We start from the raw sequence: 16,059 nt of genomic DNA on the forward strand, positions 1-16,059 counted from the left end.
ATACGGATACACGTTGAGCAGATTGACACCAAAACGAACCGAACGTTTTTATCCGTATGTACAGAGTAGTAGCATAATATGCAATATTTTAAGGTCATATTCTTCTTGATTTAAATAGCAATATAAACCAACATATGTCTGCACAAGTTCTAATAATTTACGAAATAATCATGCCTGAATTTGGGAACTTTAAAATAAGGTATATCTGAGGAGATAATATTAGAATAGGGAAGAAATAATTACGCGACACCTGACATTTACGTATAATTCATTATGAAGTTAATGACGGTCTACAAATGTGCTAGGAGTCATTAGACGTCTTCTCGCACCGTTGTGCCCGTCACGCAATCTCAACTGCATAGAATTCGAATGTGTCTGGAAGCTCAAGGAGGTTATTGCATATCAAATCTGAACTAACCGTGGGAAGGAAACTCTGTCCACTGTGTTCGGGTTTGCTTCCTTCTTTTCCCAATTTTTTCGTGTCGTAACCAGTTTTGAAAACTTATGGAGACCTCATGATGGTACGTATCATATCCCCGCGGTGGAGTTAATACAGTATATTATTATTACTGTTAATATTATTTTATTGGTACACAGAAACACACAATAGTAATTACATCCCTCCATATAGGGTTGGCGTCAGGAATGGCATCCTGCCGTAAAACAGGGCCAAATCCACATGTGCGACACAATTCGCACCCATTACCCCTAAGTGCGGGATAAGTGGTAGAAAAGACGATTATTATTTAATAGGTATAGTAAGGTAATAATATTTGAAGCTGGACGGTCTCCTTGTTAGATTATAATAATTTGTTTTGTACCGGCAGTTGGAAAACGCACAGATATTTTCAAGTTTGGAAAAACGTCCAAGGGAAACTTTAGTGAGTCATGCGGAGAGTCCAGAATGACACATGCATACGCTGAAGTCGGCCTCGGTGGGCGAGGTTGGGATGTAGCCACGTGTTACCATGGCACGGGATACCTCTCACTCATGATCGGACAAACAAATCGGCAGGAAATTTAAGATATCAAGAAGAAGAAGTGGGGATGTGGAAGTATACTTATACTGTGAGAGAACGTGATACAACGAACATTACCACCACTCGCGAACAATTTTTGGAGAAGTTTAATGTGAAAATTATCTACTATGCCTTCTAACTGTGCATATTAACGAGCTGATTATGGACGAACGGAGTAGTGTTGTGTTTACTTGTTAATACTTAGAATTTATACTTACACAACACTTGTGCTAAGGCACTGAACTGGGTATTCAATATCCTATGGCAACTTTCGTTAATCCAGGCATAGATCAATAAAGTGTGTTCGTTGAATTGAAAGTGTCTCTAAACCAAGTGTAGGTGTCAGGTAAAAAGGTGTTCAGTATCAAAGTGGAACAGCATGTGCTGATGATGAGATCCAACAATTTGTGTTGATACACAGAAAAAGTGAAGGGCAATGATCTATAAATATGCTTTATAACTATTGGTAATCGTCTCATTACAAATGGTACAAATGGTAGAACTCGCTGTCGTTTTTAACTGCCTTCTTTACAATTCTAGTTGTAAATATGTATTAAGTGTGTTGCCATCTTATATGTATTGTATATTGATGAAGTACTAATGTACAGATTATGGCTAGGTCAGAATAGAGATAGTTTATATTCAACCAGTGGAGAAGTTATCGGAGAACCTAGTTGGGTTTCCTAATTATTTATTCGTTTTCATGGGATTAGGAAAGTCCCAATTAGCAGAGTATCAATATTGCATGTCTATGAATACGACTTGTGTGGAATCTTTTATGCTCTGTCATTCAATATTATTATTATTATGATTGCTGTTGTTATTAATATTCTAAATTAAGGGAGCCTTCGGTGACCTCTGGCGCAGATTTACCTGCATTTGCGGCAAATTATAAATTGTTGTTATCAGCATCATCAACAGTATCGTCATTTATTTCTTTATTCACTCATTTTAAGTTTTATTTCATTGGAAATTACATTCAATTATGATTCAAAAATTAATATTTGGATCAATATAAATTTTTGTGGTACAATGAACGCCCAAGCGTGAGTCTATTAATCATTTCATTTGTTTTATTTATTCAGAATTTAATAATATTACTATTAGCGCCCAACAGTAGGGCAAATATTTTAATTATATCATAATATGATCCTATGTTCTCATTTTCATCACTTTAAGTTTCACTTTCGCAGACAGATGCTATATTTTCAGTAAAGTACGGACAGGTGCCATAGATTGAGTTCCACATTACACAGACTGTCGCTTAAAGTTCGCAATATTATGCTCGTCAACCCCGTCAACTATCAGAATTTGTAATAAAGTGTCTTAGATCAGTTGGATACATAATTCAACAGGGGTCATATCATGTATATAAATGGGTACAGAATTAAAATTTCCTCAACGTAGGTTGGATTGCCGAGAGAAGTAATAGAACATAGAACATAGAATTTATTGATGAACAACACAGGCGTTTAGCCCCAATACATGTTCACAATAGAGTCTTACCTAAGCCACCCTACAACTAAATAAATAGCTGAATAAATAAACAAATAATATAATAATAATAATAATAATAATAATAATAATAATATAATAAAATAATAATAATAATAAGGGAATAATAATAATAATAATAATATAATAAAATAATAATAATAAAGGAATAATAATATTAATAATCAACTGGCCAACGGTAGATTCCCTCTATGACCCGTTTGCCTTACTTGCAATATATCACATATGTGATCCCGGAGCAAGATTACACCTTCCACCAACTGTCCTTTCTTACTCAGCACATTCCCACACCGCCATTGTTTTTTCTGTTTGACCTACTCTGCTTCGGTGTGCTCAGGCCAACCATGCCTATGTTTACCTTCAGCATTTACATCAGCTTTATTGTTCCCTGACCTACTCCAAAATAAACTACCACAGCAACATTACACGAATACATACCAAACCAGCCAAAATAACAACAATATTCCGTCATTACATTCCAATCCACCATACCACAACTTTCACAAAACCTCGGTAATATTGCTTCATTTCATTTCATTCCGTCATACCACTCCATAATAACATTGAAATTTCGACACCTCTCCAACAACATATCTTTTCGACCCTTCTGCACCAACAAACCAAAATTTACAAAATGATCATCAATCATCTCTCTCCAACTCTAAAAAAAAAAAGAAAAAATTTAATACTCATACCAGACACAATACCACCTCCTAACTCCTACGAATTCAGCCGTAAATAAACCATCTCAATACCAAACCATACATCACCTCATAACCACATTTCCAACACCTCCTTTCTATATATACCACTTCTACTTCTCCGACAATTACACTCACCTTCTGCTTTCCACTATCTTATATCACCACTTCCAACTTCTCTAATTTCAATCTATTTAACAGACATATCACATATCATAACTTATTCAATTTACCATACACTCATACTCCTCCTACTACCCATCATAATTACCTACCGAAAACTCCATCTTCCACCAAACCAAAATTTACAAATAGCCAAATTACATTACTACAACTTCATACTTTTCCAACACCACATTTCAACATCCACAAATACCACCCACTCATATACCATCATCACGAGTACACCCCCACTTCTCCATACCTTTCCAACACCACATTTCCACATTTACCACCTCTACTTCCAACACCACATTTCAGCCCTAGCACACACTCGTCATCACAACATTTAATAACTTACTTACTCGCTATATTACAAACAAACCAAAAATTTCAAACACCAATACAATATACCACCTCCCAACTCCCACGCAATCATCCGTAAATAAACCATCTCAATACACATAATAGCAAACCATACATCACCTAATCATAAATACTAGGCTATCAGCCCTAACACACACTCGTCTGCCTTCACTCCGCATTTATACCAGTCACCAATACAATACAAAATGATAATAAACTCACCTGTTTCCAGCTCCAAAAATTAAATAGCCATCAACACCACATTTCAACCCTATAACATCCAACACCACATTTACCACCAATCCTCCAACTCCAAATATCACAATAAATATATCACTTCACCATTACCACATCTCAGCCTTCACCAATTATTTACCATCATAACCTAATGAAATTACAATGAATAACCAATACCAGTCACGCATATACCAACACCTTTCCAACATATTTCTTCCTCCTATACCACTTCTCCATTACCATATTTATACCACCACTCCTCCAACTCCACATACCAACAATAAATATACCACTTCACCATTGCCACATTTCAGCCTTCACAAATAATTACCATCATAACCTAATAAAATTACAATGAATAACAATTACTAACATATCATAAAACAAACAGACCATGCAATCCTGCCCTCTTACCCAACTCCACCTAACTAAGTACTCAGTCCCTATCTTCCCTAATCCATTAGAATTTTAACATACTATCCCCTTCCCTTATACAGATAACTATTCCACCCCCCTATTCCCCTGCCCACCCTCTAACTCACTCTCCTTCATTTTACTCTCGCAGGCCTTTTTTGTCGCACAAAAATACCTGTTCAATTCACCCCCTTTTTCCCATTGTTTAATAATCCATCTCAGTATTGCGTTCTCATCTCCTCTCCCCAGTATTTCCCGATGCTCGGCACTCAATAATCCATGTCTTAACCCCCTCGTTACCTCACAGTCTTTTAGCAAGTGAAACTCATCATTTACATCTCCACAAAGTACACACCTTGTCTTATCCCTGCCTTGTAACCAGCCTTTATTCCTTGGCAGACCTAAAAGCCACCACATCATCCCATATCGTTTTGACCTATCGACGTATCTAATATTCAACCCTGCTATCTCCTCTATTTTCGTCAAAACAGTCAGCGAATTTCTTAGTCTGCTTTCCCCCAATAATTTCTGCCTATGGATATCTCTAATTCTCCTTTCCAGTATATTCATCCCTCTCACTTCTGTCTTTGACCAAACCTCCCCGCACAGGTGTCCTAATCCTATCCTCTCCAAATATCCCTTTATTTTTTCTAACCATCCACCCTTATACATGCTCTTAAATTGCTGTACATATGCTGCCTGTAAAACTCTCCCACCTTCCTGTCTTTTTAAATTCATCCAATATCTAACTATTCTTTTCACACCCTCTGATTCCAAATCCTCCCCACACATTAATTCCGCCCCTACATTTGCTGTACACCTCGGTAAGCCCATCACTAACTTGGCAAATCTACTAACAATCCTTCTTAGTTCCTCTCTTTTCTCATCCAGCCCCCAAACTTCTGCTCCGTATAATACCCTCCCCACGATTACCGACCTGAACACGAGTCTCAGTGTTTTGTAACTGATCCCCGGGTACTTGAGTAGCAAATTTCTGACTGAGGCTAAGGCTGCCAATCCTCTATATTTCATTCTTTTGATCTGGTCACTCCAAGTTCCTTTATCATTAAAAATAACTCCTAGATATTCCAGCTTCCTTACCTGTTCCAATCTTTCTCCCTGAATTACCCAATTCCCTTCTATCTTTCTTCTTTTGTTCACCTGTACTACCAATATTTTAGACTTATTTCCATTAATTTTCAATCCCCATTTCCTCGCAAATAGCATCACTGACTCTAAGGCCCTATTCATCGCCCCTGAAGTTAACGTCATCAATAACACATCATCCGCAAATATCAGTCCTGGCACTTCCAAACCATTAATTACTGGTACAGCCCAATTTTCTGCCCCAAACCCCTCTAAAATATCGTTGATAAATAAAATAAACAGTATGGGCGATAACTTGCATCCTTGTTTTAAACCCACCTTGGACTCTAATGGTCCACTCATTCTCCCTTCTCCCAATTTTACACAAAACCTGACGTCCCTATATATTCCTTCCACTGCCCTCAACATCTTCTCCGAAATCCCTAACCTACCTAATTTCTCTAGTAGGGCCTCTCTATTTACCTTATCAAAAGCTTTCTCAAAATCTATTGCTGCTACATAAACCGTACTTCTATCCATATTCTTATACTTTTCTAAAATAGTCTTTACTATCATTATATTATCCACTGTTCTTTTCTTTTTCCTAAATCCCCCTTGGTAATCTGTCAAAATTTCACTTTCTTCCGCCCACCCGCTTATTCTGTTCGCTAGCACCCAAGTATATATTTTACTCAAAGAATCCAACAGAGATATACCTCTATAACTGTTCACATTGTTCCTACTACCCTTTCCCTTGTATATAGGGCATATAATTCCTGTTTCCCATTCCCTAGGGTAATTTCCTCCCTCGAATATCCTATTGAATAGTTTCACCATGCCCTCTATCATTATCTCATTTTTACTAATATCCTTCCAAAACTTATTATTTATACCATTACACCCCCCGGCCGACTTCGCTCTGGCTCTGCTTATCACTCCCCGGATTTCCTCTCTTGTGATTTCTTTATCCAAGTCATAAATTGCCACTCCCCTATTCCTCCAAATTACTTCTTCTCCCGAACCTCTCCATCTATCACCCCCCTTTTTTCCTAGTAATTCATCGAAGTGCCTGACCCATTGCACTTCCTCAATACTCGTTCTCTCCATATTCCTTCCACCCTTCATAATTCTATTAATCTTATCCCAGACTCTCTCAAAATTGTTAGTCTTGCAGTCATTATTTATGGCTTCCATTTGTTCCTCTAACCACGTCTTTTTTGTCTCAGAGATTTTCTTTTTATACTCCTTCCTCATTCTACAGAAAAACTCCCTTTCTTGGCTCCCACCTTTCCTTCTATATTCTCCTAACGCGTCCATCACCTTTCTCCGCAATCCTTCACACTCCCTATTAAACCATTCTTCTCCCTCTTTCTTATTTCCTTTTCTAGCTTTCACCTTCTGCGCTATCATCTTTATTGGATGTAGCAACAATTCCAAGGCTTTATCAGTATCATTCTCTTCTAACGCCCCTTCCCACCCATATTTCAGAAGATGTAGCTCCTCCTTTACTACCCTATTCCAATCCCGGCCCACCTTCTCTGTCCATTTGTACTTATTATAACCCCTCCCTCGTTTATCCTTTGTCTCATTTTCCTTCATTGTACACTTCTCTTCCTCTCTTTTCATCATAACCCTCACCGGGAAATGGTGTGACTCAATCCAATCTCCTATTTCCATACTTACAACTTCCTCAATCATCCCTTCCGAGCTCAAAACCATATCTATCACACTACCCCCTTTCTCCGTAACATATGTCAATTTCCCCGTCCTGTCGCCCTCTATCCACCCATTCAGAATATACAAGTTTCCCACAGCACACATCTCTAGGAGCTTCTCTCCATAACTATTTGTAATTTTGTCCTCACTCCTTCTGCTTTCTAACAAACACATTCCATCCTCCCTACTATAAACTGGGCTCTGTTCTCCTATTCTCGCGTTCCAATCCCCAAATAACAACATATCCTCCTCCCCTGGATACATTCCCCTTATCCTACCAATATCCACCAATAACTCTTCAAAAAAATATTTATTTGCATATTCTGAATTACTAGGGTGGCAGTAAACAAAAGCTAGATTTATTTTCTTCCTCCATCCCTCTCTCCCTCCCAAATTCAATCTCAGCCATATGGTTTCCATCATATCGGTCTCTATATCCTCTACTCTTTCACTAATTTCTTCCCTAATTAGAACTATCATCCCTCCTGGTGCTCGTCCCTTATTCCTCTCTTTTCTTCTATATTTATATTTTATCTCAAACCCCTTCCATACAATCTCCCTCCCTGTTTCCAACCACGTCTCCAAGAGTGCCACAACATCGAAACTTTCAATTACTTCCCTAACTTTCTTGTTTCCTAATTTGCTCCTTACTCCTTCAATATTCACACATCCTATCTTCCAATATTGTTATAACTTTCCCTCCCTCCCTTCTAGGTCTCCCCCTCTATTCTTACTTCTAGTATTTATCGACCTCTCTCCCTCTGTATCCTCCATCCCTTTACGTACTTTTCCCCATATGTCTTTTAAGCTCTTACTCCTGACTTTACTCATAATTTTTTTACCTTCTTGTCGATCTGTCTCCTCTTGACCTTTCTTGTTCACTACACCACTGCACCCTGCACTCACCCTTTCTTGCTGCTCACCCCCACTCTCCCCCTCACTATTTTGGACTTCTGAATCCACCTCCCTTTGTCCTTTCTTGCTCACTGCACCTCTACACTCTCCTCTCCCAGTTTCTTGCGGCCCACTCTCACCGTCCACTTCACTATCTTGGTCTTCTGTCTCCCGGCTGCACTGCCCATTCTCTTCCGAGATGCCCTGCTCTCCTGCCACGTCCCTCCTCCTCTTCTTTTCTTCTTTCTTCTTCCCATCTTGCCTTGTCCTCTCACCACTCTCAACCCTCTCGTTTTCGTCCATTTCCTTTAGCTTAGTCACTGAATGAACTCTGACCCATCGCCCGTTTGTCACCTCCAACCTCAGACCTCTTATTCGGGCCTTTAGCCCCTGGTTCCTCGCTCTCCATAGGTGCCTATTCAAGATCTTCGCGTTTTCACTTCCTTCTCTTCCCATGTCTCCTTTCACCCCTATTTTCCGCCCTTGTAAATTCTTGCTGTTCCTTAACACCGAATCTGCCATTAAGGTTGAGAACAATTTAACCCTAATTGGCCTCCGACCTTTGATTTTACCAACTCTCTCTACATCATCAATGTCTACCTCACTAAAGTTTATCTTCATAACATCACGTATAGCTTCCACCACCTTAAATATCAGCTCAAACTTGCTCTCTCTCGCCCCTTCCTCAATTCCATATATAAATATGGCTTTTTTCAATCTCTCCTGCCTGTACCCCTCCGCTTCTTTCTTCAACTTCATCACCTCATCTTTCAGATGTTTCACTTCCCCTCTCAATAACTCGATTTCTTTCTCGTTATTGACCACTCTCCTGCTCGATTCCTCTGTCTTCGTTTCAAGCCATTTCTTCATGTTCCCTATCTCCCTTCTCTGCTCCTCCATCATGTCCTTTATTTCCTGCACCTTATCCCATTGACACTTCTCCTGCATAACTTCACTTACAACCACCCTGAGTGCGGCCAAATCCTCCGTACTATATTTTCCACTGGTATTTGGGCCTGGGTTTACTTCCACCCCCCCCAATAACCAGTAACACTGCTATCACTGTCACCACCAGCACCGCTTCACTCATTTTCAATCCGTCCGTCACCAATCCACTCCTGGCCTCCTTCTTCTGCCTTGCCTGCCATTTCCCAATAGCGGCCCGGTACTGTTCAATGCCGACCATGTTTACAGCACGCACTTCGCAACGCAACCTCTCTCCTCGACCGCTCGAGCTAGACTGTCAGAGAAGTAATAACAATGAAGGGTCCTCAACAGCGTACATATCATTGAGCCGTTCTTACGATATCAGTACAATATTGTAAAGTGAAATAAGATACTGAGTTGTTAACTTTATGAAGCTTCACTCATACATTTTGTGAAGAGAGGAGGGATAACGATCAGTTTCATAGTCATTGCTTCCAAAATCGGTACAGAGGAACTGCAATAGGCTAGACGTTTTTTTCACTTTACCCTAATTTTCACTTGGACAGTTCGAAACTGTCTACGGTGTGTGAATTTGGTTTTAGGAACCGTTGGTCTCTTTTCTAAGATCAAAGTGTATATAAACAATGAAGAATCTTGTAACTGTTTTTGATGATAATAATAAATAAAATCATGAATAAAAATATATAAATAAAATTACTCAAAAACTTAATAAAATTAATTAGCATAATTAACCGAAATGTCCGTATTATGGGCGCCAGAGTTCACCAGAATGGATCCCTCGAATTTAGATAAGAGCATGATAAACTTTATATCCCAGGGCGTGTACATAATGCTGCGTACTGGTACATCTGCTGGAGGCCTTACCTAACCTCCTGAAAACGACTAATTAGGTAGGAACTGCACCTAGGTTCATCAATAACACTGATTCTAAAATAGCTAACTATATTCTGAATAAATTCCGTGCATGAGCACCTCATCAACATACAACATTATACATATAATACACACATAAAATATTGCTGGAAGACTCCATATTTACAACAACAACAAAAATAATGAAAATCGTGGGAAAACGAAAGCGAGAACTATGTTACCATTTGTAAATAGTCCGATGAACAATGTACATGTATGAAGATAAATACCCTTCACTGTTTCTGTATCAATTCGACTTACCGATTCTCATAATCGGCAGTTATCACATCACACAGATACTGTACCTTGTACTACTGTGTTCACATATTTTAACACTTGTTGTAAAGATATATACACACGTCTGTCGATCCTCAACATATAAATTTATGGAAAGTCTGAGATAGCTTTCACCAACATATAATGCTAGGCCGCCACAAGTGGTACGATACTTAATGCGCAAGCACTCTCCACAATCAGCCACTTTCCACAAACATAACTAGACTACGCTCCACGAACGTTTGAAGTCCAGTCCATTGCTGCCGTGTCACTCCAGTACCGTGTATCAGCACCACTTCCTTCCCGTACAGTGCGTCAGTTGTAGTTGTAGTTATCTTCCTTCTCGTTCCTTTACAATCACCTCTACAATCACCCTTACAATGTTTCTCATAATGTCACATACCATGTTTTCTTACAATGTCTCTCATTGCCGCCGTATGATCAACCTTTATAGACATCAACATCCCCCTCCTCTCAGATGAGACGTCTGGATTGGTGCTTGCCAGCCAATCATGAGCGAACCTCTTGTCAAGACATGCCCTGAACTTCTCCTTTCTCCCAAGAGACAAACAAACACTCGGGAGTTTTACATGAATCACCAAACTTTCCCTGGTACAACAACAAGCTCATCTCATCAGGCTGGGATATATACATGAGTAATGGAATTTACTGACACAAGTACATCACAACAGACACTGGGGTAGCCATATGACTCATTCAAATTACCAGAGTTATTACAGCAATGTTTTCCCACTCGTGCAAAGCAAATTACTCATACCTACATATGTGGATATCTTCCAGATTACCAATATAAATGGCAAAGTATACACATGAAATAATAATAATAATAAAATTAGAATACAGACAATAATATGTCTAACTTCTACATATAATTCTGGGGTGTGATATATGTACTATCACATAACGCCCCCTTGGTGAATCGATGATATCACATATTATGATTCACCATAAAACAGAACTTCATACATAACCTTATAATGGCATAACTGAACACATAATTTACTGTAATAATGATATATACATTGCGTCTACTGCATTGTATTCGCACACACGAAATACAATTTGTCCAAACAATAATAATAATAATCTGGCTATATACACACAACTCCGATTGTTTCATATACCATAGAACACAATCTCTTATTGCTACTGTATACATAACTCATAATTGATAATATATACATCCAAGGTGCAGATCCTATCTCTTATATCTGCGAAGACTATAGATATTAAATATCCCAAGGACCTTATTTTCAGCGGTTAGGAGCCTATAAGCACACTTGCCTATTCTACTGTCCACAGTATACGGACCCTGATATAAATGAAAAAACTATACATAAGCTTAACATTGGCATCGATAGACGAGGAATGCGTACCGCAATGAAATCTAACTACGTCTAGATTACACTCTATCTCACACACAAACATTCATCCCATTCGGTCACACAAGAATTATATAAGCTTTCATTCAGGACATTCATAACAAAGAAATCCCTATTTCTGAAATATTCGGGAATCTCACTACGTTTACTCTTCCACAAAACCATAATTAACGCAAGCAAACAAATCACATACTTTTTCACACATTCCACCTCGATATCACACAGCACGTCATTCAAATCATTCACACAACTCTTAGCATTACATAAAACATTACACACTCGCTTGAAAAGACTTTCTTTAATCTCACGCACACTTCCATTCTCACACACGCTCACTCTATTATTGTAATTCTTACCATAATTCACTATAATGTTGCTATCATTACCACTTAATGACGCAACAATTAATCCATCTTCACCACCTTCCATATCAGCTCCTACTTGCACCACTTTCATGCCAACAACACTGCTACTTTCGACTCTCTTATCAGAAGTTTCATTAATCTCAAAGTCACCATTTTCACACATAATGGGCCTAACTTTACTCTCCTCACGTACACTTAAATCAACAAAAACATCCTCATGATGTATACTCTGTGAACACTCTTCACTCACAAAACAACCTTCATCAACTTCACAAAAAACTTCACTTTCAATTTCAGAAACTTCCACAAGATTATCGATCGCAACACCGCTGTTACCATCACCACTAGCACAAAGTAAGACATCCGACGCAACTTTCTTACTTTCATCACGCCCCCTATTCTCAAAATCTCCCTGAACACAAAACACATGGTCATACAATAATTCCTCTTTCACGTCTAAATCATAACTTACCTGTTTCATCGCGTGAATAGGAATTTCGGTATCGGACTGCCTATCTGACCCAACTAAGAAGTCCGATTCCGGTTTAAATTACTTGACGTGGACTGTTCACTATTATCATGTCTCTGCACTTGATCTGGAAGTCTTTGATCCGTACGCCCCCTACTTTCTGATTCCCCTTGATTAGGTCTTCTGCCATAATATTCCTGGTGATTACCTCCTTTATTAGAGTGTCTGTTTCCCCTTCCGGAATTACCACCCTGATTCCCTTGTCTAGAATGACTGAAATTCTGATTATTCCTATCTCCCGCTACCTGATTACCTTGTCTCCCATTATCCCCGTAATTCCTACCTTCACTTTGCCTAGTCCTCCCCTGCCCTTCCAAAGCATCAAACCTCTCTAACAGCTGCTATAATTCCTTAATCGTAACAATATTCTGCGTACATGCAGCTAATCCGACCTTCTCAGGAAAGTGCCTCAACATCTGGCGGACTGTATCTCTCTCCGATGCTAGACCTTCAATATTCTGGCTGATCAGAACATGCGCTAAGAAATATTCCGTCATAGACACACCTTCCTGAGGCCTATATTTGCCAAATAGCACGCGATCCCTTTCCCTTCCCTGAATAGCTTCACTCCAAAATTTAGAACTAAATTTCTCCCTAAATTCCTCTAAACTCGAAATACCCTGTCTGTAAAGTTGAAACCAGGATCTCGCTTCTCCAACAAATGCAATATCCAACATCTCATCAACCATACTCCAATCAATCAAACCATCGTCAAGATTCTTGGAAAACCGTTTCTCCACTGTTTTCAAGAATTCCATCGGATTAAACTGCCGACCATTAAACTTGGGCAATTCAGAGTCCTTCGTACAAGATACGTACCTATTACATATGCTGCTACCTAATTGGATTTGACTGATCTCCTGCCTTAATTTCACATGACATGATTTAATTCCTTCTTCCACTACCATTCTGGCATTTCCTTCTACTGACTTGAGGTCATCTTTTACCGACTTAAGGTCTTTCTCCAATTTCTCATTCTTCTCATCTATTCGCTTCACTAAAACATTCTGACTGGTTTTCATTCTGTCTATTTCTTCGACTTTATCTTCCACTATTTTTATTCTTTTATCACATTCCTTGCTGTTTTCAACAAATTCTTTCCTAAATACATTAAATCGGCATTCAATTTTCTCAGTCAATTCCAAGCGTTGAGCTTCTACCTTATTGTTGACTTCCTGAATTTCCCTGCTTTGATGGTCAAACTTCTGGTTTAAATTGTCTATTCTACCATTCACAGCAATACTTAAAATATCAATTTTACTAGACAATTCAACACTAGCTAAATTTAACTCTGCACTCTGCTTCTCAATCTTACTGGACAGCTCCGTACTAACTGAATTTAATTCACTATTAATACTGTATATTTCATTGCTTAAAAAACTCAATTCACTCTTCAACTCTTTACTCTGACCATCAATCTTACTGGACAATTCAACACTCACTGAATTTAACTCCTTACTTTGACTATCAATCTTACTGGACAATTCATCACTCTTACTGTTTAATTCAACACTCTGATTATCGATTTTACTAGACAATTCATTAAATAGCGATTTAATCACACTAAAAGTTAAAGCCTCCCCTTGAACCATTTCCTTAACAACCTCTACATTCTGAGTTTGAGACGGGTTACTCGGTTCCTCACCCATCGTTGCCAATAGATCCTTCCTACTATCAGCCATTTTGCTACTCTCACTTAAATTAGATGAACTCAATGTGGTGGAATTCTTTTGACTTCTCTTATCCTGATTCATAGTACCAACAACTTTTACAACCTCTCTGCTTCTCAATTTTATAATACTCGACTCGCTACAACTTTTCTTCATACTCCAACATACATATCACGTACATATAAAACACTTCACTGACATAGTTTGTAGAATTCCATCCACACCTGACAAGTGCACCTACGCTTATAAGCCTAACAGATGTACCAATCATTCAGCCACACGTTGGGAAGCCAATTGTAATAAGTTGATGACTACTGAGAAATAAAATCATAAATACAAATATATAAATAAAATTACTCAAAAACTTAATAAAATTAATTAGCATAATTAACCGAAATGTCCGTATTATGGGCGCCAGAGTTCACCAGAATGGATCCCTCGAATTTAGATAAGAGCATGATAAACTTTATATCCCAGGGCGTGTACATAATGCTGCGTACTGGTACATCTGCTGCAGGCCTTACCTAACCTCCTGAAAACGACTAATTAGGTAGGAACTGCACCTAGGTTCATCAATAACACTGATTCTAAAATAGCTAACTATATTCTGAATAAATTCCGTGCATGAGCACCTCATCAACATACAACATTATACATATAATACACACATAAAATATTGCTGGAAGACTCCATATTTACAACAACAACAAAAATAATGAAAATCGTGGGAAAACGAAAGCGAGAACTATGTTACCATTTGTAAATAGTCCGATGAACAATGTACATGTATGAAGATAAATACCCTTCACTGTTTCTGTATCAATTCGACTTACCGATTCTCATAATCGGCAGTTATCACATCACACAGATACTGTACCTTGTACTACTGTGTTCACATATTTTAACACTTGTTGTAAAGATATATACACACGTCTGTCGATCCTCAACATATAAATTTATGGAAAGTCTGAGATAGCTTTCACCAACATATAATGCTAGGCCGCCACAAGTGGTACGATACTTAATGCGCAAGCACTCTCCACAATCAGCCACTTTCCACAAACATAACTAGACTACGCTCCACGAACGTTTGAAGTCCAGTCCATTGCTGCCGTGTCACTCCAGTACCGTGTATCAGCACCACTTCCTTCCCGTACAGTGCGTCAGTTGTAGTTGTAGTTATCTTCCTTCTCGTTCCTTTACAATCACCTCTACAATCACCCTTACAATGTTTCTCATAATGTCACATACCATGTTTTCTTACAATGTCTCTCATTTCCGCCGTATGATCAACCTTTATAGACATCAACATCCCCCTCCTCTCAGATGAGACGTCTGGATTGGTGCTTGCCAGCCAATCATGAGCGAACCTCTTGTCAAGACATGCCCTGAACTTCTCCTTTCTCCCAAGAGATAAACAAACACTCGGGAGTTTTACATGAATCACCAAACTTTCCCTGGTACAACAACAAGCTCATCTCATCAGGCTGGGATATATACATGAGTAATGGAATTTCCTGACACAAGTACATCACAACAGACACTGGGGTAGCCATATGACTCATTCAAATTACCAGAGTTATTACAGCAATGTTTTCCCACTCGTGCAAAACAAATTACTCATACCTACATATGTGGATATCTTCCAGCTTACCAATATAAATGGCAAAGTATACACATGAAATAATAATAATAATAAAATTAGAATACAGACAATAATATCTCTAACTTCTACATATAATTCTGGGGTGTGATATATGTACTATCACAATCTCACTTAAACTCACATGAATTTTCCAGAAAAGCATTAACAATTTTAAACAAGCACAGGAAACTATTTTCCACCCGG

This window comes from Anabrus simplex, chromosome 2 (assembly GCF_040414725.1).
Source record: "Anabrus simplex isolate iqAnaSimp1 chromosome 2, ASM4041472v1, whole genome shotgun sequence".
NCBI classification, from domain to species: Eukaryota; Metazoa; Arthropoda; class Insecta; order Orthoptera; family Tettigoniidae; genus Anabrus; species Anabrus simplex.